Source organism: Pleurodeles waltl, chromosome 1_2, assembly GCF_031143425.1.
Source record: "Pleurodeles waltl isolate 20211129_DDA chromosome 1_2, aPleWal1.hap1.20221129, whole genome shotgun sequence".
In the NCBI taxonomy this organism is placed as follows: domain Eukaryota; kingdom Metazoa; phylum Chordata; class Amphibia; order Caudata; family Salamandridae; genus Pleurodeles; species Pleurodeles waltl.
Genome location: NC_090437.1, coordinates 937480751 through 937506129, shown reverse-complemented (window position 1 = coordinate 937506129; position 25379 = coordinate 937480751).

The window sequence follows — 25379 nt, the reverse complement described above, 5'->3', positions numbered from 1 at the left end:
CCAATAGTCATGTAGGAAAGGATGATACAAACTTTCTGGAGCTACTCGTCTAAGTCATTCTCCACCTGTTAGCAAAGTCATGTACACTTATAGAGGCCAACTTAGCTCACAGGATGTACCCACAGACAAGACAAGGTACCATACCATCACCTGAAGTACAATGTACACCTGTCTTTGCATGAAGGCCACATGCAGTACAACTAATCATGATGATTGGCAACATCAATAGCCCATTATTCAAGTGGCAACATCACTATCCACACTTCAGACATGAGGAATCTTACATCTATAAATGACCATTACAATGCTACACCAAACTTCTGAGCTTCACATGACAGAGACATACACCTTGAGGCAAGCCTAAAGACTGACTACACATAACATTCAAACAACATGGGAAGGTGAAATATAATAAAATATAATATCTTCAACACAATTCAGTCAGTGCTAACTATAAGATTCCATACCAAAAGCCAGAAAAACGTATTTACAATACTAAAAGTAACAATGTTGAAGTTGCATCACAGTATTGATATATATCTGAAACTAAAAATGTACAAATCATGTTATCAAAAAACAGTTCAGATTGACACCTCCTCACAGACCTGAGTAAGTGCAGCAAGTGTGGGATGTGAAATGTCCGATTGAGAATACAGCCTCATAATAAGTTGACACTGATTGGAAACCTCAGGAAAATTAGCAATCTACTCAACTTGTCAGATTCAATGTTGCACATAGAGATGGATCAAGGGGCATCTGAATGCACAGAGGGCAAAGACCAGGACACTTACCATCAGGATACTAGGAGTATGGATTTGTAGGTGGCAAGGAATAGCCAGCAGGGTACTAAGAGCAGTATAGCGGTACACATATGGCACAGTCACATGTGCATCATCAATTGCTAATGTACAGTAGGGATGTCATAAGTGAGTAATATGTTCCTATTCACAAAACAATGTGCATACCTCTGTACCAATGTTGAGGATTCCACATATAGGTTTTCCTAGTAGACATCTAACCTTTTGCACTTACCACATTGTCCCAGCTTAGAGTCTTTCATATCATACAGTGACCTTGCAGAGGAGTGTAATTGAGTTTAGTGAGTACTCACCCCCTTGTGGCTTCTTTGCTCCCTCAAATGCCCATCCAACTCATGGTAAGCTACTGTCACAATCCGGGCCATTAGGGTGGTCAAGGTCCAACGGGCACCCTTCGTTCTTGGGAGGACATCCCCAGCAGGGCCCAGTGTCTCAGATCCTACCACTGCTTTCAACAGTGGGTGCTCCACTGACTGTGGTCCCCCAGGGTCTGCATTTTCTTGCCAATGGCATGCCAGATTTCCTTTTTCTGATGAGCGTTGACCTGCACGGATGGCATATACAAGAGGAGAAAGTCATGTACACGTGCTCCACTCCAAAATAAGTAGGTTGGAAAATCAAATTAGTATAAGTTGCCAAACATACAATTTCTCACACTTCAAACTCTTCTGCAAGTCATTGTCTGGAGTCAGGCCATGTGTGAAATGGAGTCAGGCATACAACATTCATACTAGGTTTTGGCTAGAAACGTAGGACCAGACCACAACTATGTCCTTAAAATGGTACATCTCTACAACTATTTGTCACTTCAAGATTGATGTAAATGCGGTAATGTACATATCTGGATCAGGCTACATACATCAAACACTACCTACTAGATATCAGGGGTAAAAGTCTCCCTATGCACATTACCATCTACCCACACATGATAGCTCAACTCTTCATCCATGCACATTTCATCTACCTCATCATACACTCTACCTTTCACACATTGAAATTGCATTGGACTCATCTGTTCCGCTGGTGCACCATATAGCTGGTCATACAGGGGTAGCACCTCCTGCACAAGCATAGTCAGTTCTTTGGGAGAGAAGGCAGGGGCCCTATCATCTGCAGGGAGTGGCATGATAGCTCCCAGAGGCAGTATACAGCAGCTCAGGTTGTGGAGGTCTTGCTGGCAGCAGTGTCAGCAGTCAAGTGAGGGATTTTGCAGGAGATGGTGGTCCCGTCTGCCAAGTACAGGACCGTCACCGCTGGCGTACATCACCATAGGCCCAAGTCCGCCAAAGGCAGCAAGGTCTTCCAAATGGCAATGTCCAACTTAGTTGTAACTACCTACCACCATGACGACATCCACTGGCAGAGTCAGGTTACTTCCTGATGTCCTGTACAGTAGGTCAGGCAGCTGCCATTTTAGGGCTCAAATATGTATGATGAAGTTATTAAAGTTGTGTCATTTACAGAAACCTCATATCTATGACAATATGTGAAGTGCAGGTTTACTGTTTGCAAGTATTTATGTGCATGTCATTAGTAGAGAAAGTGGAATAAGGTATATTGGGTTATGTACATGAAACAGTGTTGTCACCATACTAATGACAATCTGAAGATGGCATTGGTGAAAGAAATATGTGCTGCCCTGGAGATTATGAGTTCCCTTCCTGCATACTTTGCATGGCAGTAGCCCCTCCATGCAAAGGCTGGCAGAAAGAGGGTGCCGGTGCTCCCATGGACAGCCCCGTCGTGCTTTCCACTGCCCGAATTATGGGCAGTGGAAAGCACGACGGGTGCTGCTGCACCTGCCGCACAGCCACATTGCCACCGTCTCGATTACGAGCCAGCGTTATTATTAAGGCCCTGTTCACTGCAGGGCCGGCGGCCCTGCGGTGAACTCCTAATAGGGTGATAGGTGTTCAGACCACAATGGTGGTCTACCGGCGGTTTGAGTTTAGCGGGTGGCTTCTTCCCCCCGCCAAACTCAGAATGAGGGCCATATTGCCTGGATATGCATACAATTATGGATCTCTGTCGTCAGTTGGAGCCAGATCTGGTGCCTTCCATTCACAATTCCAATAGCATACTTCCCATCGTTCAAGTCACGCCAGTGCTCCAATTCCTGGCTAATGGGTCCTTCCAGAATACAGTGGCCCTCACTGCAGGGATGTCTGCATTGTTAAAACACCTTGACAGCTACATCAGATTTCCCCAGCATGAAGATTTGGCCCATGTGAAGGCAGATTTCTGTGCTTTGGGACACATTCCACATGTGGTTGGAGCCATAGATGGCACCCATGTCGCCTTGGTTCTCTCAAGTGCAAATGAACAGGTATATAGGAACAGGAAAAACTTCCACTCCATAAATGTCCAAGTGGTCTGTTTGGCTGACCTCTACACATCGCATGTTTGTGCAAGGTATCCAGGATCATTCCATGATTCCTTTATCATGCAAAACAGCAATATCCCACTTCTGGTGACACAAATATCCACAGAGAGGGCCTGGTTGGTTGGTAAGTCATGTATGTCACGTGTGTCAGTACCTTTTTCCTGCTACTGTATATGTGGACATCCAAGATTAAAGTATGGATTGGTGTAACTGTACCTTACCTTGGACTCTGGCTACCCAAACCATCCTTGGTTATTTACCCCAGTGAGGTATCCAACCACACCCGGGGAAGTCTGCTTCAATGAGGCCCATGGAAGTACAAGGCGTGTCGTGGAGTGAACTTTTGGGCTCCTGAAGCCAAGACTTTGCTGCATAGACAAATCTGGAGAAGCCCTCATCTACTCACTCTGCAAGGTATTTCAAATAATTATTCCCTGCTGCATGCTCCACAACCTTGCCCTGAGACATCAGATACCATTCATACCAGATGAGGGGGAGCCAACAAATCCTGTGGGTGGAAATGCAGATATGCCAAGAGAGGATGAGCATGATGAGGATAAAGCTGGAGACATCAGGTCAGATGTCATCAATCAGTACTTCAATTGACTCAAGGTATGTGATGTGATGTTACAAATGAGATTCCAAGCGATATTGTTGAGGTAATGCATGCCATGTCATCTTCTGTTTACCACTATCAGTGGAGTTTTAAGTAACTCCAAAGCTCATGACTCAGATATGCATGCTGAATGTTCCTTACAGTTTTGTACAGAACTGTTATATACATAGGCCCTCTTTTTGACCCTGGCAGTTAGTGATATAGTGGTGGTAATACCGCCAACAGGCTGGCGGTAACTACCGCCAAGTTATGACCATGGCGTTGATAGCTTCCATAGACAGTCAATGTACCACACCAACCGCCAGGGCGGAAACAACACTCACCATGGCGGTAGCCGGCAACAGCCAGGCAGAAGACAAAGTACCACCCACCATATAATGACACAGTACACCGTCACCTTTTCAGGAAAGACATCACTGAAGAGAACTAACTCACCACAGGAGACACAGGGAAGAAGAACGCCATCATGGAATCCGAACTGCAAGTGTTCCGGATGATCTTCTATGTTATGATCCACCTGGAACACCAACGAAGACGACGACGGTGAGTACATCCACCTAGCACATGAGTGAGGGAGGGAGGAAAATGTGAGTGACACACACACGCACAACACATACCCGACACACACACACCATACACGTCCAGCTGCAGACGAAAAACAATTTGCACCCGATAATCTGCAGAATAATGCAAGGACAACAGGAATGCATGAAAGTGAATGTATTACTATCAACAGCAAATAAATTATTGAATTGTCCACGAAACAGATATATTCACATACACACAAATGAACACCACCCAGTCCAATTGTTGTAGTTTAGCAGCGATTAGATTAAGCATTAGCAGAAGACATCTTGTATTTAGCAACTATTGTGAACATTTTGCGGAAACCGTTTTGTATTCATGGCAGCCATTTTCTCTGCCACATGCTGCCATGTGCTCACCATGTGCTCTGTCCTACCTTTCTGTTAACTACTCTTGAAAATCTGCCTAGTGACAAGTTATATTTAGCATCTTCCACTTTCGCACATGCCCAGTAAGGTCTGCAGCTGTTAGTCCTTGAAAACTGTTAGCCCCTCCTACCTGTCGACTGTGCATTTCCACATGACCTTATATGTAAAGAAGTCTTGCTTCTATAATTGTACCACCTCCTTTTAGCCCCTGCGTGGGTATAAAAGGACCATGCTCTCTCAGTTCAGTGTGCTACTTCAAACATTACCGAAGGGTGCTGTTTGAACTGTAGTACCGCCTCATGAGGTTTAATAAACTTTGGGGGTCATTCTGACCCCGGCGGGCGGCGGGAGCCGCCCGCCTGGAGGGAACCACCAGAATACCGCTGCGCGGTCAAAAGACCGCCGCGGGTATTCTGGGTTTCCCACTGGGCTGGCGGGCGACCGCCAAAAGGCCGCCCGCCAGCCCAGTGGGAAACACCCCTCCATGAGGATGCCGGCTCCGAATGGAGCCGGCAGAGTGGAGGATGTGCGACGGGTGCAGTAGCACCCGTCGCGAATATCAGTGTCTGCTGAGCAGACACTGAAATTCAGGGTGGGGCCCTCTTACGGGGGCCCCACGACACCCCTCACCGCCATCCTGTTCCTGGCGGTCGGAAGCGCCAGGAACAGGATGGCGGTGAGGGGGTCGGAATCCCCATGGCGCAGCCATGGCGGATTCCCATGGGCAGCGGAAAGTCGGCGGTACACCGCTGACTTTCCGTTTCGCGGAGCACCGCCACCCTGTTGGCGGTGCTACCGCCGACCCCGGCCCCGGCGGTCCTTGACCGCCGGGGTCGGAATGACCCCCTTTGTCTTTTATTTCAGTTTCGGTGTCAACTTCTTCCTATATGGTCTGAGGACTTTGTGCAGAGAAGGGTGAACCCCTTGCACTAGTAGGCCTTGATGAGGCTTACTTCAACTAAATGGCGCCCGAACAGGGAGTCATCGGCGACTCAGACGCCCAACAGATTGGTCGCGACGAAGGATTGGGATCTCGCTGCGGACGATCAATGCCTGAGGAGACCCGAGTCTTGGGAACCACGGCGTTTTTCCCTTCCTTCTGACTTGACCATCCAGGTGGCGCCGGTCCTCGACTGAGATCCTTTTTGTTCATCGTCATGCAGTGACCATTTGGTCGATTTTAGAACTTGGCAGTTGGAACCTGGACACCCTGTGATTGGTAAGAGCCTTTTTACGGCACTTGCTGAGGGTTTTGATGCCTTTGTTTGGTAATGAATTTTAGCACTACTTACTGTGGATCTCGTGTTTTGGGTGACTAGTCAATTTGTGTCCTTTGAATTGATATATAAATTGCAATTTATATAGGCAGGTAATGAGGAGAATTTTCTCCAATTTAATTTTAATTTGAACGGCACCTTAAGTGCTACTTTGATTATAATACTGCATATTCTGCACTATTTTTGGCATGCCTGTTTTTAGCGCACTTCGTAGAATGTGTTGCTTTTGTAATGGTACCAATTTGAGACTGGAAGAATCACAACCGGCACCCCCAGAGGGGACGCCCAATAGAGATATGTATGTTAAATATGGTCTTTCTTCTATAATGTACAGCACATTATGGAATAAATACACTCGTGCGGATCCTGAGTTATGTTGGCCCATGCATGTGTCATTTGATTTGCAAAAGATTGAGTATGTGGAACAATGTATGTGTAAGCGAAGTTCTAGGCAAGATATGTTTGACTGTGTATGAATGTGGGAGAAAGAAGTGCGTGGACGAGTGAAGCGTGAGCAAGCCTTGCTTGAGAAAGAGCAACGGAAGAATGTATATGTGAAAGCATTGGAAATGAGAGAGAAAGAAAGAAATGACTTAAAGGCGATAGAAGAGAAAGAACGTAAATTACAGGTAACTGGCCAATACACTGTTAGGCAACCTCTCTATCCTATCCTTAATAAACTGCACAATGATTTTTTATTACTAGATCGCCCTCCACCTCCGTATGTCATTCCTTCTGCCCCTCATGACTTAGCTGAGGTCTCCGGTTCAGAGCAACAGAAGATACGAGACAGTCGCTCTATGTTGCCTGGTGACCGTGCGTCTGAGCTTAGATCTATTGCTCGTAAAATAATTCGTAGCAATGTCTCTGCTTCTGAACTTTTAGATAACATGAAAGGGTGGACGGAAAAGGAGCAGCTATATTTTACCGAGGCATTTGGCACAGAAGGTATTGAACTATTTCGGAAATATTCTGATGAGTTAGAGCCCAATGATGTTGCAGCTGATCATAAGCAAATGCGTGATGGTCTTTTTGTTTTCTCCCAGGTGGCTGATGCAATCAGGCGTTTGCTGAAAGTATGTGTTGCAGCAGACCGTTTGCGAGAGGAGCAAAGGGCCGTGGACGTAGTTGCACGGACATCTCAGACCGGCGGGGTGCAAGCTTCCATCTTTGGAACAGATAAGATTATGATAGTTCACGCGAAACCAATGCGCGAGGCCGCGCCTTTGTATGTTCCTCCTAAAGGATGGGGTACAAGTGATGATAAAACTTCTGTTGATGCTAAGGGTTATTTTATTTATAATTGGGTGTATACTCCTTGGAATAGGGCAGATGTAATGGCACTTAAAACAGCATTACCTGACCCGCGGAAAAATACAGCCGCCTTTTATGAGGAAGTTGTGGGAGCAATTAGTTCTTGTACTATGACTTTGGACAACTTGATTCTTTTGTTTTGCCTGAAGGTGTGGCTCTCATACAATATGTCGATGATATTTTGTTGGCAGCTGATACCCCTGAGCAATGTGAAAAGTGCACTTTGTCCTTACTTTCATTTCTTGCTTCACACCATCATAAAGTGTCACGAAAGAAATTGCAATATTGTAGACCAAAGGTAACCTATTTAGGTCACCTTTTGTCTAAGGAGGGCCGTGCACTTACATCAGATCATATTCAAGCAATTTTAGACACACCAGTACCCTCTACTCAGAAAGATGTCCGTGCATTCCTTGGTCTTACTTCTTTTGGTAGGCAATGGATATTAGGGTTTTCACACATTGTCAAACCTTTGCTAGCACTTTTGACTAAAGATACTCCAATGACCCTCCCAAGGACAGATGAATGTGAGACTGCTTTCCGGCAGCTACGACAAGCCCTTTGTTCAGCACCAGTGTTAAGTACTCCAGATTACATGAAGCCTTTTGCACTTTACGTACATGAGAAAGATGGATGTGCATTGTCAGTTTTAGTACAGACACATGGCGATAAGCAGCGTCCCTGTGCATATTTTTCAGCAGTACTTGATCCTGTCGCTCGAGCGTTGCCTGGGTGTTTTCCTTCAGTTGCCGCAACAGCTGTGTCAATACGTCAGAGTGAAGTGATAGTTTTGTCACATAAGCTGTTGGTGTTAATACCCTATGCGGTTGATGCTCTTTTAAGTCAAACAAAGACGCAACATTTACCCAGCGCTCGCCTGATAGGATATGAATTGACATTGCTGGCTCCACACATTACACTGAAGTGATGTGCAACACTAAATCCAGCCACATTGTTGCCATATCCGGTGACTCAGTCACAAGAAACACATGATTGTATATTCCTTACCGAAGAACAGACAAAGGGTCGTATTGATTTACAAGATACACCCCTTCCAGATGTAGACAGGGAATTGTGGGTTAATGGGTCTTGTTTGAAGTTGCCAGACGGTATGACCTCAGCTGCATATGCAATCACCACGATACACACGGTAGTGGAGACAGCTCATATACCACAGAAGTCAGCTCAAGCAGCTGAACTAATAGCTTTGACACGAGCATGTGAGCTTAGTACTGACTTATGTGTGAACATTTATACAGACAGCCGCTATGCTTTTGGAGTGGCTCATGATTTTGGTTTGCTTTGGAAGGAGAGAGGCTTTCTCACATCCCACGGGATGCAGATAATGGATGGAGAATTAGTGCATAACCTCTTGACTGCATTGACATATCCAAAGAAAATAGCTATTGTGAAATGTAGTGCACACAAGAAAGTGACCGATAAGATAGGGCAAGGTAATGCCCTTGCCGACCGCGTAGCACGTGAGACTGCGATGCAGCGAAGTACTACTTCTATGTATATAGTGAAGTCACAAGCTGAATGTTGGCATAATGCTAGACAAGACGTATTAGATATACAGAAATCTGCTTCTGTGAAAGAACGTGAGCAATGGTCTGAAGAAGCAGAATTGGATGATGAGGGCTGTTGGCGGAATAAGCAGATGGATAAATGGAAATTGCCTATAGCTTTTGTACAACCTATGGTTCGGCTGGCACATGGGCTGGCACATGTTAGAGATTCAACAATAACGAAGTTGCTTACGCAAGTTTGGGAGCATCCAGAAATGTCCAGTACAGCTAAGAGAGTAGTACAGTCTTGTTTGATCTGTTTACAATAAAGTTCCATGCGGTTTTCCACCCACAATCAGCAGGGTTGGTGGAAAGGTATAATGCTACTTTGAAGCTGAAGGTAGCGAAAATACAGGCTTTCACATCCTTAACTTGGCCGGATGCATTACCGTTGGCATTATTGTCTATTAGGTTAGTGCCATACCCTTGAATTGGCCTTACTCCCTAAGAAGTGGTGTTTGGAAGGCCAATGAACATTTGGGGAGTTCCTAAGCCAAATTCTGTATATGATGTACCTTGTGTCCTGATGAATGATTATTTGGCACAGTTAACCGACAATTTGGTTTCTATTCATCAACAGGTTCCAGAAGCACTTCCTGACAGATCTAAAGGTGAAGCCCATGAACTCCAACCTGGTGACAAGGTGATGATTAAGTCCTTTGAAAGATCAAGCAGCTTGGAACCAAGGTGGCGAGGCCCAGAACAGGTGCTCCTTGCGACAAGAACAGCAGTTCGAATGACGAACCGAAAGAAATGGGTCCATAGTATTCACTGCAAGAGAGTGCTACCTACCTTGGTGGAACCTGCTGTGCTGACTGATCATCAAGAGATTTTGACTACGGAGAAAGGCCGTGCTATATCACCTGACGAATCTGCGGAGGCCTTCCCGGACCATACGACTTCTGGAGTGTAGCGATATAATTTGAGACCGAGGAAAGAATCTGAAAATTTTGGGGAAAAAACTGGTTGAGCTACCACCCTGGGTTAGTGAAACGGAGAGCCAATGTGGCAAGGGGGGTGGATCAGCCATGCATTAGAGTAGTGACACCCGTCTTGGCCCGTGGTGAAGAAATCAGCGGCTACCCAGGGATAAGAGCTCCAACGATTGTTTTTAATTAATTTCTGAAAGGGTCGATTATCACTGTTGCTAAAATGAATAACAAACTGATCATTAGTACTATGGGGTTTGTTGTTGTTTTGGTGGTTATAGCAATAATCACCTGGTTTGTTGAAAAGAAGGCTCCTGCTCATGAGTTTTTTGTTGCCACTACTCCAGTACCAGAGGATCACTATTACTTTACGTTTCCCTATCAGGAGCAGAAGCACCGTCAATCGAACTTCAATAATACTTTCATTCAGATGTTGCATCATAATTCATAATGCTACAAATACTACTAACTGTTGGGTATGTGGAATGATACCTGCGCATCAAAAGAAAGGAGGAACACCTTTCATTCCTCTTCCTTTTTCACAAAATGGTTCTTGTCAAGCTTGGTACACGCTTTTGTTTGCATCTGGAAAACGTACAGAGGGCGGACTTTTTTTTCCGCCTTAATAAAGTATGCTACCAAGACAAAGATGGGTATCCCCAAGCTAAAGGAACTAAATGGGAATGGGAAGAGTATCAACCGGACAATGTTTCAATACCATGGTGGTCATTCTGACCCTGGCGGTCTTTGACCGCCAGGGCGGAGGACCGCGGGAGCACCGCCGACAGGCCGGCGGTGCTCCAATGGGGATTCCGACCGCGGCGGTAAAGCCGCGGTCGGACCGGCACCACTGGCGGGGTCCCGCCAGTGTACCGCGGCCCCATTGAATCCTCCGCGGCGGCGCAGCTTGCTGCACCGCCGCGGGGATTCCGACCCCCCCTACCGCCATCCAGATCCCGGCGGTCGGACCGCCGAGATCCGGATGGCGGTAGGGGGGGTCGCGGGGCCCCTGGGGGCCCCTGCAGTGCCCATGCCACTGGCATGGGCATTGCAGGGGCCCCCGTAAGAGGGCCCCTACATGTATTTCACTGTCTGCTGCGCAGACAGTGAAATACGCGACGGGTGCAACTGCACCCGTCGCACAGCTTCCACTCCGCCGGCTCGATTACGAGCCGGCTTCATCGTGGAAGCCTCTTTCCCGCTGGGCTGGCTGGCGGTCTGAAGGCGACCGCCCGCCAGCCCAGCGGGAAAGTCAGAATTACCGCCGCGGTCTTTCGACCGCGGAACGGTAACCTGACGGCGGGACTTTGGCGGTCGGCCTCCGCCGCCCGCCAAGGTCAGAATGAGGGCCCATATGTCTTCACAAATATAAGAGACTCTGACAAGAAAGAACAATTTGTGATTTCTGTTACAAAAACTAAAGCAGATTTATGTATACGTAGCATTGGGAGAATTCCAGTGGGATAAGCGATTGTACCTTGATTTTAACTATTGAGGGTGTAAATAAAAGTAGTTTTACAGCTTCACATAATACATATTTTGTTTGCGGTAACTATGGATATTACCAACTACCTGTTGGGTGGTCAGGTGTGTGTAATGATTGCAATATTTTTCACATGCTACATCTGTATTCAGTGTGGTCCAATGTTCTGCTCCATGTGTATTACTGCTTGTATGCCTACTAAAAGAAATATTACAGAAATGAAAGCACAACACATGTTAGATAAGGAAATAGCTGAAATGATGAGCATAAATATACAAGATGAATATTTAGATTATCCCAGAAAGACTAATGTCTTCAGCTAATGCTGAAAGGGTCGTCTGTTGTAGTTTAGCAGCGATTAGATTAAGCATTAGCAGAAGACATCTTGTATTTAGCAACTATTGCGAACATTTCGCGGAAACCATTTTGTATTCATGGCAGCCATTTTCTCTGCCACATGCTGCCATGTGCTCACCATGTGCTCTGTCCTACCTTTCTGTTAACTACTCTTGAAAATCTGCCTAGTGACAAGTTATATTTAGCATCTTCCACTTTCGCACATGCCCAGTAAGGTCTGCAGCTGCTAGTCCTTGAAAACTGTTAGCCCCTCCTACCTGTCGACTGTGCATTTCCACATGACCTTATATGTATAGAAGTCTTGCTTCTATAATTGTACCACCTCCTTTTAGCCCCTGCGTGGGTATAAAAGGACCATGCATTCTCAGTTCAGTGTGCTACTTCAAACATTACCGAAGGGTGCTGTTTGAACTGTAGTACCGCCTCATGAGGTTTAATAAACTTTGTTTTTTATTTCAGTTTCTGTGCCAAGTTCTTCCCATATGGTCTGAGGACTTTGTGCAGAGAAGGGTGAACCCCTTGCACTAGTAGGCCTTGCTGAGGCTTACTTCAACACAATCTTCAAAGGCTAAAATGGCCACAGGGCACAACCTAAGGCCCAACTCGAATCCTGACTTAATCCGTATAGAACTCTGCAGGGGCATCAGTTTGCAAGTGGGCAGGCACCTCAGGGGGAGAGGGGGCATCTCAGCCGGATTCGTGAACAAGCCCACTGGTTCTGGAGGGGGCTCCATGCCCATTGCTCTATCCTGGGGAGTCCAAGGCCACAGTCTCTCAGGTGGGTGACTTTCCCACTGGTTCTGGATAGGGCAACATGCCCATTGCTCTGTCCTGGGGCGTGCACGGCTACAGTGTCTCAGGTGGGTGACTTGCCCACTAGTTCTGGATGGGACAACATCCCCATTGCTCTGTCCTGGTGAGTGCAAGGCCACAGTTTCTCAGGTGGGTGACTTGTCCACTGGTTCTGGATGGGGCAACATACCCATTGCTCTGTCCTGGGGAGTGCAAGGCCACAGTCTCTCAGGTGGGTGACTTTCCCACTGGTCCTGGATGGGACAACATCCCCATTGCTCTGACCTGGGGAATGCAAGGCCACAGTTTCTCAGGTGGGTGACTTGTCCACTGGTTCTGGATGGGGCAACATACCCATTGCTCTGTCCTGGGGAGTGCAAGGCCACAGTCTCTCAGGTGGGTGACTTTCCCACTAGTTCTGGAGAGGGCCCCACATACAGCCACCCCAGGAGGATAGCCTAAATGGTGTCTGCTGACGGTGATGGCTGCAGAGTGGTGGCAGATGAAGGTGCCTCCTGGGCAGCCTCTGGAGGTGGTGATGGCTGCAGTGTGGTGGAAGATGGAGGTGCCTCCTGGGCAGCCTCTGCAGGTAGTGATGGCTGTACTTTCTCAACTGGCGGCGGAGGCCCCGTGACTGATTGTGGTTGTGGAGGTGTCACCCTGACAGCCTCCACTCGAGTAGAGGGCTTTGTCCCATCCATGACATGGGGCATGGATTCCTTATCCTTTCTGGCAAGGGTTGATGGCTTCTTTCCCTTCTTGGATGGAGGTGCAGGCTCCTTCCCCTTCTTGCCTGGAAGTGCAGGCTCCTTCCCCTACTTGGATGGAGGTGCAGGCTCCTTCCCCTTCTTGGTTGGAGGTGCAGGCTCCGTCCCCTTCTTGCCTGGAGGTGCAGGTTCCTTCCCCTTCTTGCCTGGAGGAGCAGGCTCCTTCTCCTTCTTGCCTGGATTTGTGGTATCCTTCCCACCATGAGTAGGTGGTGCTACCACTGTCCCCATGGCCTATATGGCTGAGGTGCTGGGCTGGGTCTTTGTGACTGGGGAGAGAAGAAGTCAAGTTGGGCAAGGAAAAGCTTCTTAGTGACGGTGGGTTCTGGCGAGGGATGGGAGTGGAGGTTGAGGGAGTGGTTGTAGGAGGTGTATGTCTACTGGATTTGGGTGCAGGTGCAAGGGCAGTGTGCTGATGTGAGGTGGATGGCTGTTGGGTGTGTGAGTGCTTTTGTTTGTGTCCTTTAGGAGGGGGGAACAGACATGGAGGGAGAGGACAGAGGGGACGTGTGCATGGATGTTGTGTGAGGTGTGTGCGCTGCTTGGTGTGGTGATGCTGGTGGTGGATGTTGATGTAGTGCATGGAGGTGTGAGTGTGGATGTGACTGGGAGGGAGGTGAAAGAGGAGGAGGAGGGGGAGACAGTGGAGGCAGTAGATATTGTTGTGTCTGCAACTGTATGGTGTTTGCGTGAGTGCTTGTGGGATGAAGTGTGGTGCTTGTGTTTGCCTGTGCCACTCTTAGGTGTTGTCTTGTGTGCATGCTTGTCTGTATGTGTGCCTGGAATGGGTTAGGGTTGGGGAGAATGGGACTGGGAAGTTGTAGTTGGAGGTGGGACGGTAGAAACAGGGACAATGGCTGCCATCAGAGAGGAGGTCAGAGCCTGTATCGACCTGGTCAGTGCATTGCTCTGCCTCCCATGGCTCCACCCTCTAAGTAGAGCCCTTTCCTTGGCTCCTATGAACTCCTGACCCCTGTCAGGAGTTTGAGGCCCTCCTTCACCCACAGGCTTCTGGCTGCGCCTCATCCCTGGTGTCTAGTGGGAGAGCTATGCTCTCCTACTAGGCTACCTTCTGCCAGTCTCCTTCTTTTGCTTTGCTTTGCTCTCTGCTCTGCTTCACTACTGTCCCTTAGTGCTCCTTTTCCTTGTTTCTCTTTCACTCCGCTCTCTCTCTCTCACGTTCGCTCTCCCCCACAGCTGCTGGCCTCATGGCCCCACCCACTTTTTGGCTCTGCTCCCTTTTTCGGGTGGTTTTTCATCCCCCTCTGCCTCTCAGCTATCCTCTCCTCCCCCCCACCTCCCTACTTAATGGCAGCCACAGCGTGGCAATGCAGCGGGCGTGCCGCTGGCATGCCGAAGGCACCAAAGGCAAGCCCTTCTGCGCCCGTCTGCGTCTGGACCACACCCAGCACCAGAACCCCTGGCTCCCATTCACCCCACCGCTGCCATGCACGTCTTCACTACGACGCCACTACCCTACATGACCTAAACACCGGCCGCTCCCCCACCTGTCTTCAAGCCTCCCGCAGACCACATACAGACCCTTCTCCTGCCGGAACTGCACCTTCACCAGTCTCTACGCCAAAGACCCACCTACCAAGGCAGGACACAACCATCTCAGATGTATCCTCCTCAACACTTGCTCTGTCCGCAAACATGCAGTAGAGCTATGTAATCTACTCGACTCAGCCTCCCCAGACGTTGCCTTCCTGACCGAGACCTGGATGAGCCCCTCCTCAGTGCCTGACATCACCATAGCCATCCCGGACAGCTACAAGATCATCCGCAGGGACTGCTCCAACAAACCAGGAGGAGGCATCTCCATCATCCACAAGAACACCTTCAGGATTACCACCAACACCGAAGACACCCTCAGCACCACCGAACACCTGCACTTCCAAATCCGCACTGACCCACACACCACCCTCTGAGGGACCCTCGTCTACAAGCCTCCTGGCCCACTACAGCAGTTCAGAAACTCCATTACTGACCTCATCAGCACGCACGCTCTCACATCCACTGACTACATACTCCTCAGGGAATTAAACTTCCACCTCGAGAACACCAACAACAACAACACCGCCACCCTGCTCGTCAACCTCTCCAACCTCGGCCTCAAACAGCTCGTCACGACACCAACCCACTCAGCAGGACACACACTCAACCCTATTTTCTCCGCCAGCAATCACGTCTTTTTCAGCCACACCACCGAACTCCACTGGACAGACCACTGCTGCATCCACTTCTCCTTCAAGAAACCCACAACACACCACCACCCGCAACGGATCCCCCACCGCAGTTGGAAGAAGGTCAACAAAGACCAACCCTCTCCCAGAACCCACCCATCGACACCACCGACACTGATGCAGCTGCCCGCAACTTCAGGCAATGGGTAAACACCTGTGCCAATACTCTCGCTCCAATCAAGAATCCCTCCAACAGACGCACTGACAGAAAGGGCTTCTGGTTTGCCGCCGACCTCCACGAATCTAAGCAAAGCTGCTGAAGACTCAAAAGAAAGTGGCGCCAAGATCAGACTCTGGACAGACAACACCAACTCATCTGAGCTGCCAAGAGAACCGCCTTCAAAGACCTGAATCAACAGCAATGCACACAGCCACAAGGAGCTCTTCAACATCGTGAAGGAACTCTCCAACCCCAGCTCCAAAGCCAATGACATCCCGCCATCAGAAGACCACTGCAACTCCCTAGCCTCCTACTTCTACCGCAGGATTGCAGACATCCATGACAACTTCAGCACCCAGAGCCCCCTGGCAACCACCAACACCACAGACTCACCTCCGACCAACCTCCTGCTCTCCTGGACCCCCATCAACGACAATGACACCATCGAAATCATGAACACCATCCACTCCGGCTCTCCTTCTGACCCCTGCCCTCACCACATCCTCCACAAACCAAGCTCCGTCATCGCACCCCAACTACGGAAGATCATCAACAGCTCCTTTGAATCCGCCACCTTCCCGGAAAGCTGGAAACACGCCGAGATCAATGCCCTCCTGTATGAGGCTGGCCTGGCTTATAGTGGGTACCTGATGGTACTTACACCTTGTGCCAGGTCCAGTTATCCCTTATTAGTAGATTAGTAGTGTTCTAGCAGCTTAGGCTGATAGAGGTAGCTATAGGAGAGCAGCTTAGGCTGAACTAGGAGACATGCAAAGCTCCTACTTTACCACTTATATCATATAGCACTATATCATGAGAAACACAATACTCAGAGTTACTAAAAATAAAGGTATATGATAGGTGATAGGAGATTCTGCAAAGGCAACAACTGACTGCAAAGCACTGAAGATGGATTCCTGGACCTGAGGACCAGTAAAGGAAGGGGACCAAGTCCAAGAGTCATGCAAGTGTCCAGGGGGGGCAGGAGCCCACTAAACCCCAGATGAAGGTGCAAAAGAGCTGCCTCCGGGTGGAGGAAGCTGAAGATTCTGCAACAACGGAAGGCGCCAGGAACTTCTCCTTTCCACAGAGGATGTCCCACAGCGTGCTGGAAAATGCAGAGTTGTTTCCCTGCAGAGAGACCACAAACAAGCCTTGCTATCTGCAAGAGTCATGGTTAAAGAAAATGGGTGCTGCCCGGACCCAGGAAGGACCAGGAGGTCGCCCATTGGAGGAGGAGACAGAAGGGGCACTCAGCAGTACAGAGAGCCCATGCAAAAGCAGGAAGCACCCGCAGAAGCACTTGAACAGGCATTCAAGACATCTGAGCATGGCAGTCATCTCAACACTACAAAGGAGGGTCCCACGAAGTCGGTGGTCAACTCAGCGAGTTGAGCAATGCAGGATAGAGTGCTGGGGAACTGGGCTATGCTGTGCATGAAGGATTCCTTGCAAAGGTGCACAGAAGCCCTAGCAGCTGCAGTTCATGCAGTACACAGAATTACTGTCTGGCGTGGGGAGGCAAGGACTTACCTCCACCAAATTTGGACAGCTGGACCACTGGACTGTCGGGCCACTTGGATCCAGCTCCTGTGTTCCAGGGACCACACTCGTCAAGATGAGAGATGACCCAGAGGACCGGTGATGCAGAAGTTTGGTGCCTGCGTTAGCAGGGGGAAGATTCTGTCTCCCCACAGGAGATTTCTTCTTGGCTTCCAGTGCAGGGTGAAGGCAGACAGCCCTCGGAGCATGCACCACCAGGAAACAGTCGAGAAAGCCAGCAGGATTAGGCACTACAATGTTGCTGGTAGTGATCTAGCTACTTTGTTGTGGTTTTGCAGGCGTCCTGGAGCAGTCAGCGGATGATCCTTGGCAGAAGTCAAAGAGGGAGATGCAGAGGAACTCTGGTGAGCTCTTCCATTCGTTATCTGAAGAGAAACCGACAGGAGAGACCCTAAATAGACCTCAGAGGAGGATTGGCTACCTAACCAGGTAAGAACCTATCAGGAGGGGTCTCTGACATCACCTGCTGGCACTGGCCACTCAGAGGCCTCCATTGTGCCCTCACACCTCTGCATTCATGATAGCAGAGGTCTGGGACAAACTGGAGGAGTTCTGGGTACCACCCCTGGGGTGGTGATGGACAGGGGAGTGGTCACTCCCCTTTCCTTTGTCCAGTTTTGCACCAGAGCAGGGGCTGGGGGATCCCTGAACCGGTGTAGACTGGTTTATGCAAAGAGGGCACCATCTGTGCCCTTCAAAGCATTTCCAGAGGCCAGGAGAGGCTACTCCTCTCATGCCCTCAACACCTATTTCCAAAAGGAGAGGGTGTAACACCCTCTCTCAGAGGAAATCCTTTGTTCTGCCTTCCTGGGACTGAGGGCAGAAACCTGTCTGAGGGTTGGCAGCAGCAGTAGCTGCAGTTAAAACCCCAGAGAGCTGGTTTGGCAGTACCAGGGGTCAATGCTGGAGCCCCGGGGATGCATGGGATTGGCACCCTAATACCAGATTTGGCATGGGGGGACAATTCCATGATCTTAGACATGTTACATTGTCATGTTCGGAGTTACCTTTGTGAAGCTACATATAGGTATTGACCTGTATGTAGTGCATGCGTGTAATGGTATCCCCGAACTCACAAAGTCCGGGGAAATTGCCCTGAACAATGTGGAGGGTGCCCTCACACTCAGTAACTTTACACATAACCTTCACCAAGTGAGGGTTAAACATGTAGGTGACTTATAAGTTACTTAAGTGAAGTGTAAAATGGCTGTGAAATAACATGGACGTTATTTCACTCAGGCTGCAGTGGCAGTCCTGTGTAAGAAATGTCTGAGCTCCCTATGGGTGGCAAAAGAAATGCTGCAGCCCATAGGGATCTCCTGGAACCCCGATACCTTGGGTACCTAGGTACCATATACTAGAGAATTATGAGGGTGTTCCAGTGTGCCAATCAGAATTGGTAAAAATGGTCACTAGCCTGCAGTAACAATTTTAAAAGCAGAGAGAGCATAAGCACTGAGGTTCTGGTTAACAGAGTCTCAGTGACACAGTTAGGCACCACACAAGGAACACAGATAGGCCACAAACTATGAGAACTGTGGTCCTGGCTAGCAGGATCCCCTTGAAATAGGCAAAAATAAACTGACACACAAGTAAAAATGGGGGTAACATGCCAGGCAAGATGGTACTTTCCTACACACCCCAACCCCCAAATGAGGGACAATAAGGCTAACCTTGCCCAGATGAGTCTTCACTGTCTAAGTGGAAATATTTGGAGAGTCCATGTGCATTGGAATGGGTACTCCCAGGACTATGTTCTACTGTATAGTCCATTCCCTTTAGGGAGATTGACCACCTCAACAATTTAGGGTTTTCACCTTTCATTTGTTTAAGCCATAACAAAGGTTTGTGGTCTGTCTGAACAATAAAGTGAGTATCAAACAGGTATGGTCTCAACTTTTTCAGTGCCCAGACAACAGCAAAGGCCTACCTCTCTATGGCAGACCAACGCTTTTCTCTAGGGATCAACCTCCTACTGATAAAAGCAACAGGTTGATCCTGGCCCTCAGTGTTAAGCTGTGTTAGCACTGCCCCAACCCACAATTCAGAAGCATCAGTCTGGACTATGAACTTTTTGGAGTAGCAAGGGCTTTTTAGGACAGGTGCAGAGCACATGGCCTGTTGAGCTCATCAAAAGCTTTTTGACAGCTAGCTGTCCACAATACCTTTTTCGGTATTTTCTTACTAGTGAGGTCATTAAGAGGAGCTGCAATAGAGCCATAATTCTTAATGAACCTCCTATAGTAACCTGTGAGGCCTAGAAAGGCTCTCACCTGGCTTCCCCTGCAGTGGTGCAATCTGTTCCCCACCTACCAGGTGGCCCAGATAAACCACTTTCCCCTGCTCTATCTGGCACTTTGAAGCCTTGATAGTGAGGCCTGCCTTTTGCAGGGCCTCCAAAACGTTCCACAGGTGGACCAGGTGCTCATCCCAGGTGGAGCTAAAGAAAGCTATATCATCTAGATATGCTGCACTAAACGCTTCCAACCCTTGCAGGACTGTGTTCACCAACCTCGGAAAAGTGGCAGGTGGATTCTTCAAACCAAAGGGCATCACAGTAAACTGATAGTGCCCTCCAATGGTGGAAAATGCAGTTTTAGGTTTAGCATCTTCTGATAATTTAATCTGCCAATTCCCTGCGGTTATATCAAACGTGCTTAGATACTCGGCAGAAGCCAGTGTATCTATCAGCTCATCTGCCCTGGGTATAGGGTGAGCATCTGTCTTGGTTACTTGATTGAGACCTCTATAGTCAACACAAAACCTAATTTCTCTTTTACCATCCTTACTGTGAGGTTTTGGGACAGGCACCACTGGGCTAGCCCATGGGCTTTCTGAAGGCTCAATCACTCCTAATTCCAACATCTTCTATACTTCTTGTTTAATGCAATCCCTGACATGGTCAGGCTGCCTATAAATCTTACTTGTGACAGGTAAACTATCTCCAGTATTGATTGTATGCTCACACCAAGTAGTTGTACCTGGTATCAGTGAGAAGAGTTCAGAAAATTGGCTTAGGAGATTTACACAGTTGTCCTTCTGTTCAGCAGTAAAGCAATCTGCAAGTACTACTCCCCCCACTAAGCCATCAGCTTCAGTGGTGGAGAAGAGATCAGGGAGAGGGTCACTCTCTTCTTCCTGTCCCTCATCAGTCGCCATGAGCAGGGTTAGATCAGCCCTGTCATAGCAGGGTTTTAGGCAGTTGACATGGAGCACCCTAAGGAGATTCCTGGCAGTGCCCAGGTCTACCAAGTGGGTGACCTCACCCTTTTTCTCAACAATGAGATGGGCTCCACTCCATTTGTCTTGGAGTGCTCTTGGGGCCACAGGCTCCAATACCCGCACCTTCTGTCCTGGGTGGTACTGGGTCAGGACAGCCTTCTAGTCATGCCATTGCTTTTGCAGCTCTTGGCTGGCCTGAAGCCTTTATTGGCCTTTTTCATGTACTCAGCCATTCTTGATCTTAGGCCAAGAACATAGTCCACAATGTCCTGGTTAGGAGCTTTTAAAGGTTGTTCCCAACCCTCCTTCACAAGTGCAAGGGGACCTCTCACAGGGTGCCCAAAGAGGGGTTCAAAGGGGCTAAAGTCCACTCCTTTTTGGAGTACCTCCCTGTAAGCAAAAAGGAGGCAAGGTAACAGGACATCCCATCTCCTTCTGAGTTTTTCAGGGAGTCCCATTATCATACCTTTGGGAGTTTTAGTAGACCTCTCAACCAGACCATTTGTTTGTGGGTGGTAAGGAGATATGAACTTCTATGTTACACCACACTCCTTCCACATAGCTTTGAGGTATGCAGACATGAAGCTACTACCTCTGTCTGACACCACTTCCTTAGGGAAGCCCAATCTGGAAAAGATTCCAGGGAGGGCCTTTGCTACTGCAGGAGCTGTGATGGTCCTTAAGGGAATTGCTTCAGGATACATAGTGGGACGGTCCACTACCACAAGGATAAACCTATTGCCTGAAGCTGTTGGAGGGTCAAGGGGGCCGGCAATGTCAACCCCTACCCTTTCAAAGAGCATCCCAACCACAGGAAGTAGAATTAAGGGGGCCTTTGGTGTGCCACCAGTCTTGCCACTGGCTTGGCAGGTCACACAAGAGCGACAAAACTCTTTAGTATCCTCTGACATATAAGGCCAGTGAAACAATGGAACAAGTCTGTCCCAGGTTTTGCTCTGGCCCAAATGCCCAGCCAAAGGAATGTCATGTGCCAAGGTTAGAATACACTCCCTATACTGCAAAGGGATGACCAATCGCCTGCTAGCTCCAGGTTTAGGGTCCCTTGACTCAGTATACAGGAGGTTATCTTCCCAATACACAGTATGGCTATCACTGACATCCCCATTTTGCTGTTTGACAGCTTGCTGTCTTAAACCCACTAGTGTGGGACAGGTCTGCTGTGCCACACTCAGCTCTTCCCTAGCAGGCCCCCCTGCGCACAAAAGCTCAGCAGTGTCTGCTGCCAGCTCCTCTGATGTAGGTTCTGCACAGGGAGTGTCCAAAGGGGAATCTTCTGGAGAGGGAGGGATAGTGGGCAAGGATTTACCCGTACTACCCCTAGTTTTTGAGAGCACTTGGTCCATTGTTCCAGGATACAAGTTTCCCTGTCCTTTTTGCTTTTTGGCCTGAGACCTTGTAAAAGCAAAAATATGCCTAGGAATGTCCAGCATTGCTGCATGAGCCTCCACCTCCACTTCAGCCCAAGCTGATGTCTCCAAATCGTTACCTAGTAAGCAATCTACAAGTAATTCAGTGGCTACCACAACTTTCTTTGGACCAGTAACCCCCCCCCAGTTGAGATTCACAACAGCCATGGGGTGGCTAAGTGTGTTATTGTGAGCATCAGTCACTTGGTACTGCTGACCAAGTAGGTGTTGATCAGGGTTAACTAGTTTCTCTATAACCATAGTTACACTGGCTCCTGTGTCCCTGTAGGCCTCAACCTCAACACCATTTATAAGGGGAAGTTGCTTGTACTCACCCATATTAAGGGGACAAGCAACCAAGGTGGCAAAGGTAATACCACCATCGGAGACTAAAACAGCCTCTGTGGTCTCCCTAACAAGACCAACCCCAACTACACTACCAATGGTGAGCCCAGCTACACCCTTTTATTGGCTATTTGTAGTAGACTTCCCACCACCACTGCTATTACTAGGGGCACTAGAGGTTGCAGTTGGGGTTGTGGTAGTGGGAGCCTTGGTGTTTTTCTTTGGACAAGTGGAATCACTTGCCCAATGGCCTTTTACTTTATAAAAAGAACACCATGGCTTTTTCTGATTGTGGGAAGAGGATTTGGACCCACCACCCCCAGAGGATTTTTGTGGGCCTGATGAAGACTCAGAATGTTTTTTATCTTTGTCCCGACCCTTGTCAGAAGACTTACCATCATTCTTCTTGCCATCCTTGTCACCCCCTGTATGAACGTTTCTGTTCACTCTTGTTCTGACCCATTTGTCTGCCTTCTTGACCCAATTCTTTGGGAGATGTCAGATCTGAGTATACCAAGTACTGGTTCAACAAATCAGACACACAATTGTTCAAAATATGCTCTCTCAGGACTAGATTATACAGGCTTTCATAGTCAGTCACCCTACTGCCATGTAACCAACCCTCCAAGGCCGTCACTGAACCATCTACAAAGTCTGTCCAGTCTTGATAGGACTCTGTGTCTCTGAACTTAATCCTGTATTGTTCAGTGGTTAAGCCAAATCCATCCAAGAGTGCATCTTTCAGAACTTTTTAGTTATTAGCATCACTTTCTCTGACATTAAGGAGCCTATCCCTACCCTTACCTGTGAAAGATAGCCACAAGATAGCAGCCCACTGACTTTGAGGGACCAAATGTACCATACAAGCCCTCTCAAGTGCAGTAAACCACTTGTTAATGTCATCCCCCTCCTTGTAAGGGGGGACTATCTTATGCAGGTTTCTGGAATCCTGTTCTCTCACAGGATTGCTATCAAAAACACTGCTGCTGCCACCATGGGGAACTAACCCCAGCCTCTGCCTTCCCCTCTCTATATCCAGAGATTCCCTGTCTAAGGCCAGCTGCTGCTGTTTTAGCTTCAGCCTGGATTCTTCTAACCTCAGCTTTCTGAGTTCCCTTTCGATAATGTTATCCTCAGGGTTGGAGGCTTGGGAATTGTGAGACACAGAAGAAATGTGGGAATTGGCATAGTGAGACCTGTCCCTAACTGGCTGGACTCTAGTAACCTGGCCTTTAGGAGTGAAAGGTGCCCTACTAGTGTGTGACCCCATCCCACTACCAGTGTCACTAGATGGCCTGTTAGCTGGCAGGTCTTTAAAGGAACCCTCCCTAGCATCCTCAAGGGACTCCTCTGAGTCTGGCTGGGTACCCCCCTCTTCTACCTCCTGATCCTGGGATGGGCCAGACTGGTTCTGGTCACTTTCTAGGAGAAGGCTAAGGAGAAGATCTTTTGTAGGATTCTTACAAATACTTAAACCTCTTTCAATGCAGAGACACCTCAAACTTTTAAAGTTTAAACTACCATAGGTTGCCTGGACAACTGCGGGTATAAGTTGTACTGCAGACACGATTGTTAGAAAGGGTTTAGGACAGAGAGAAAAAAGTTTAGAAACTTTTAGAGAAAAGAGAAAAACTTTTTTAACTTTTCAAAACTTTTCAAAACTTTTCGAAAACTTTTTAGAAAGTTTAAAGAAGGAAAGTTAAACTGTTTAGGTTAACTGTGCATATTCTGAAGTATTTGGTATATGTTTTTCTTATGAAAAGCACCATTGACCAAGTGGTAAAGTAGTTACAAGTACTTATCCCATCGCTGCACCACTAATGTAGGAGGCTGGCCTGGCTTATAGTGGGTACCTGATGGTACTTACACCTTGTGCCAGGTCCAGTTATCCCCTATTAGTAGATTAGTAGTGTTCTAGCAGCTTAGGCTGATAGAGGTAGCTATAGCAAAGCAGCTTAGGTTGAACTAGGAGACATGCAAAGCTCCTACTATACCACTTATATCATATAGCACGATATCATGAGAAATACAATACTCAGTTACTAAAAATAAACGTACTTTATTTTAGTGACAATGTGCCAAAAATATCTCAGAGGATATACTCCGTTAGGAGGTAAGTAAAATACACAAAATATACACACAAACCAAAATCAGGTAAGTAAACAGTTAGAAAAGTAGTGCATATACTGTAGGGTACAATAGGGTGCAATAGGCCTAGGGGCAACACAAACCATATACTCCAAAAAGTGGAATGCGAACCACAAATGGACCCGAGGCCGTGTGTAGAGGGTCACTAGGACTGTAAGAAAACACTAAGGGTGTCCAAGATACCCCACCCCAAGACCCTGGAAAGTAGAAGTAAAGGTACCCTACTTCCCCAGAAACACACTAAGGTCGTGATAGGAGATTCGGCAAAGGCAACAACTGACTGCAAAGAACTGAAGATGGATTCCTGGACCTGAGGACATGTAAAGGAAGGGGACCAAGGCCAAGAGTCACGAAAGTGTCCGGAGGGACAGGAGCCCACTAAACCCCGGACGAAGGTGCAAAATGGCTGCCTCCGGGTGGGAGAAGCTGAAGATTCAGCAAAAACGGAAGGTGCCAGGTACTTCTCCTTTGCACAGAAGATGTCCCACAGAGTGCTGGAGGATGCAGAATTGTTTCCACTCAGAAAAACTACAAACAGGCCTTTCTATCTGCAAGAGTCACGGTTTAATAAAGTGGGTGTTGTCTGGGCCCAGGAAAGACCAGGAGGTCACCCCCTGGAGTAGGAGACAGAGGGGGCGCTCAGCAGTACAGAGAGCCCTCACAGAAGCAGACAGCACCTACAGATGCACTTCAACAGGCATTCAAGAAATCTGAGCAAGTCGGTCGTCTCAACACTACAAAAAGGGTCCCACGAAGTTGTGGTCAACTCAGTGAGTTAAGCAATGCAGGACGGAGTGCTGGGGACCTGGGCTATGCTGTGCATGAAGGATTCCTTGAAAAAGTGCACAGAAGCCCTAGCAGCTGCAGTTCACGCAGTACACAGGATTACTGTCTGGCGTGGGGAGGCAAGGACTTACCTCCACCAAATTTGCACCAATGGACAACTGGACAGTCAGGGCCACTTGGATCCAGCTCCTGTGTTCCAGGGACCACGTTCGTCGAGATGAGAGG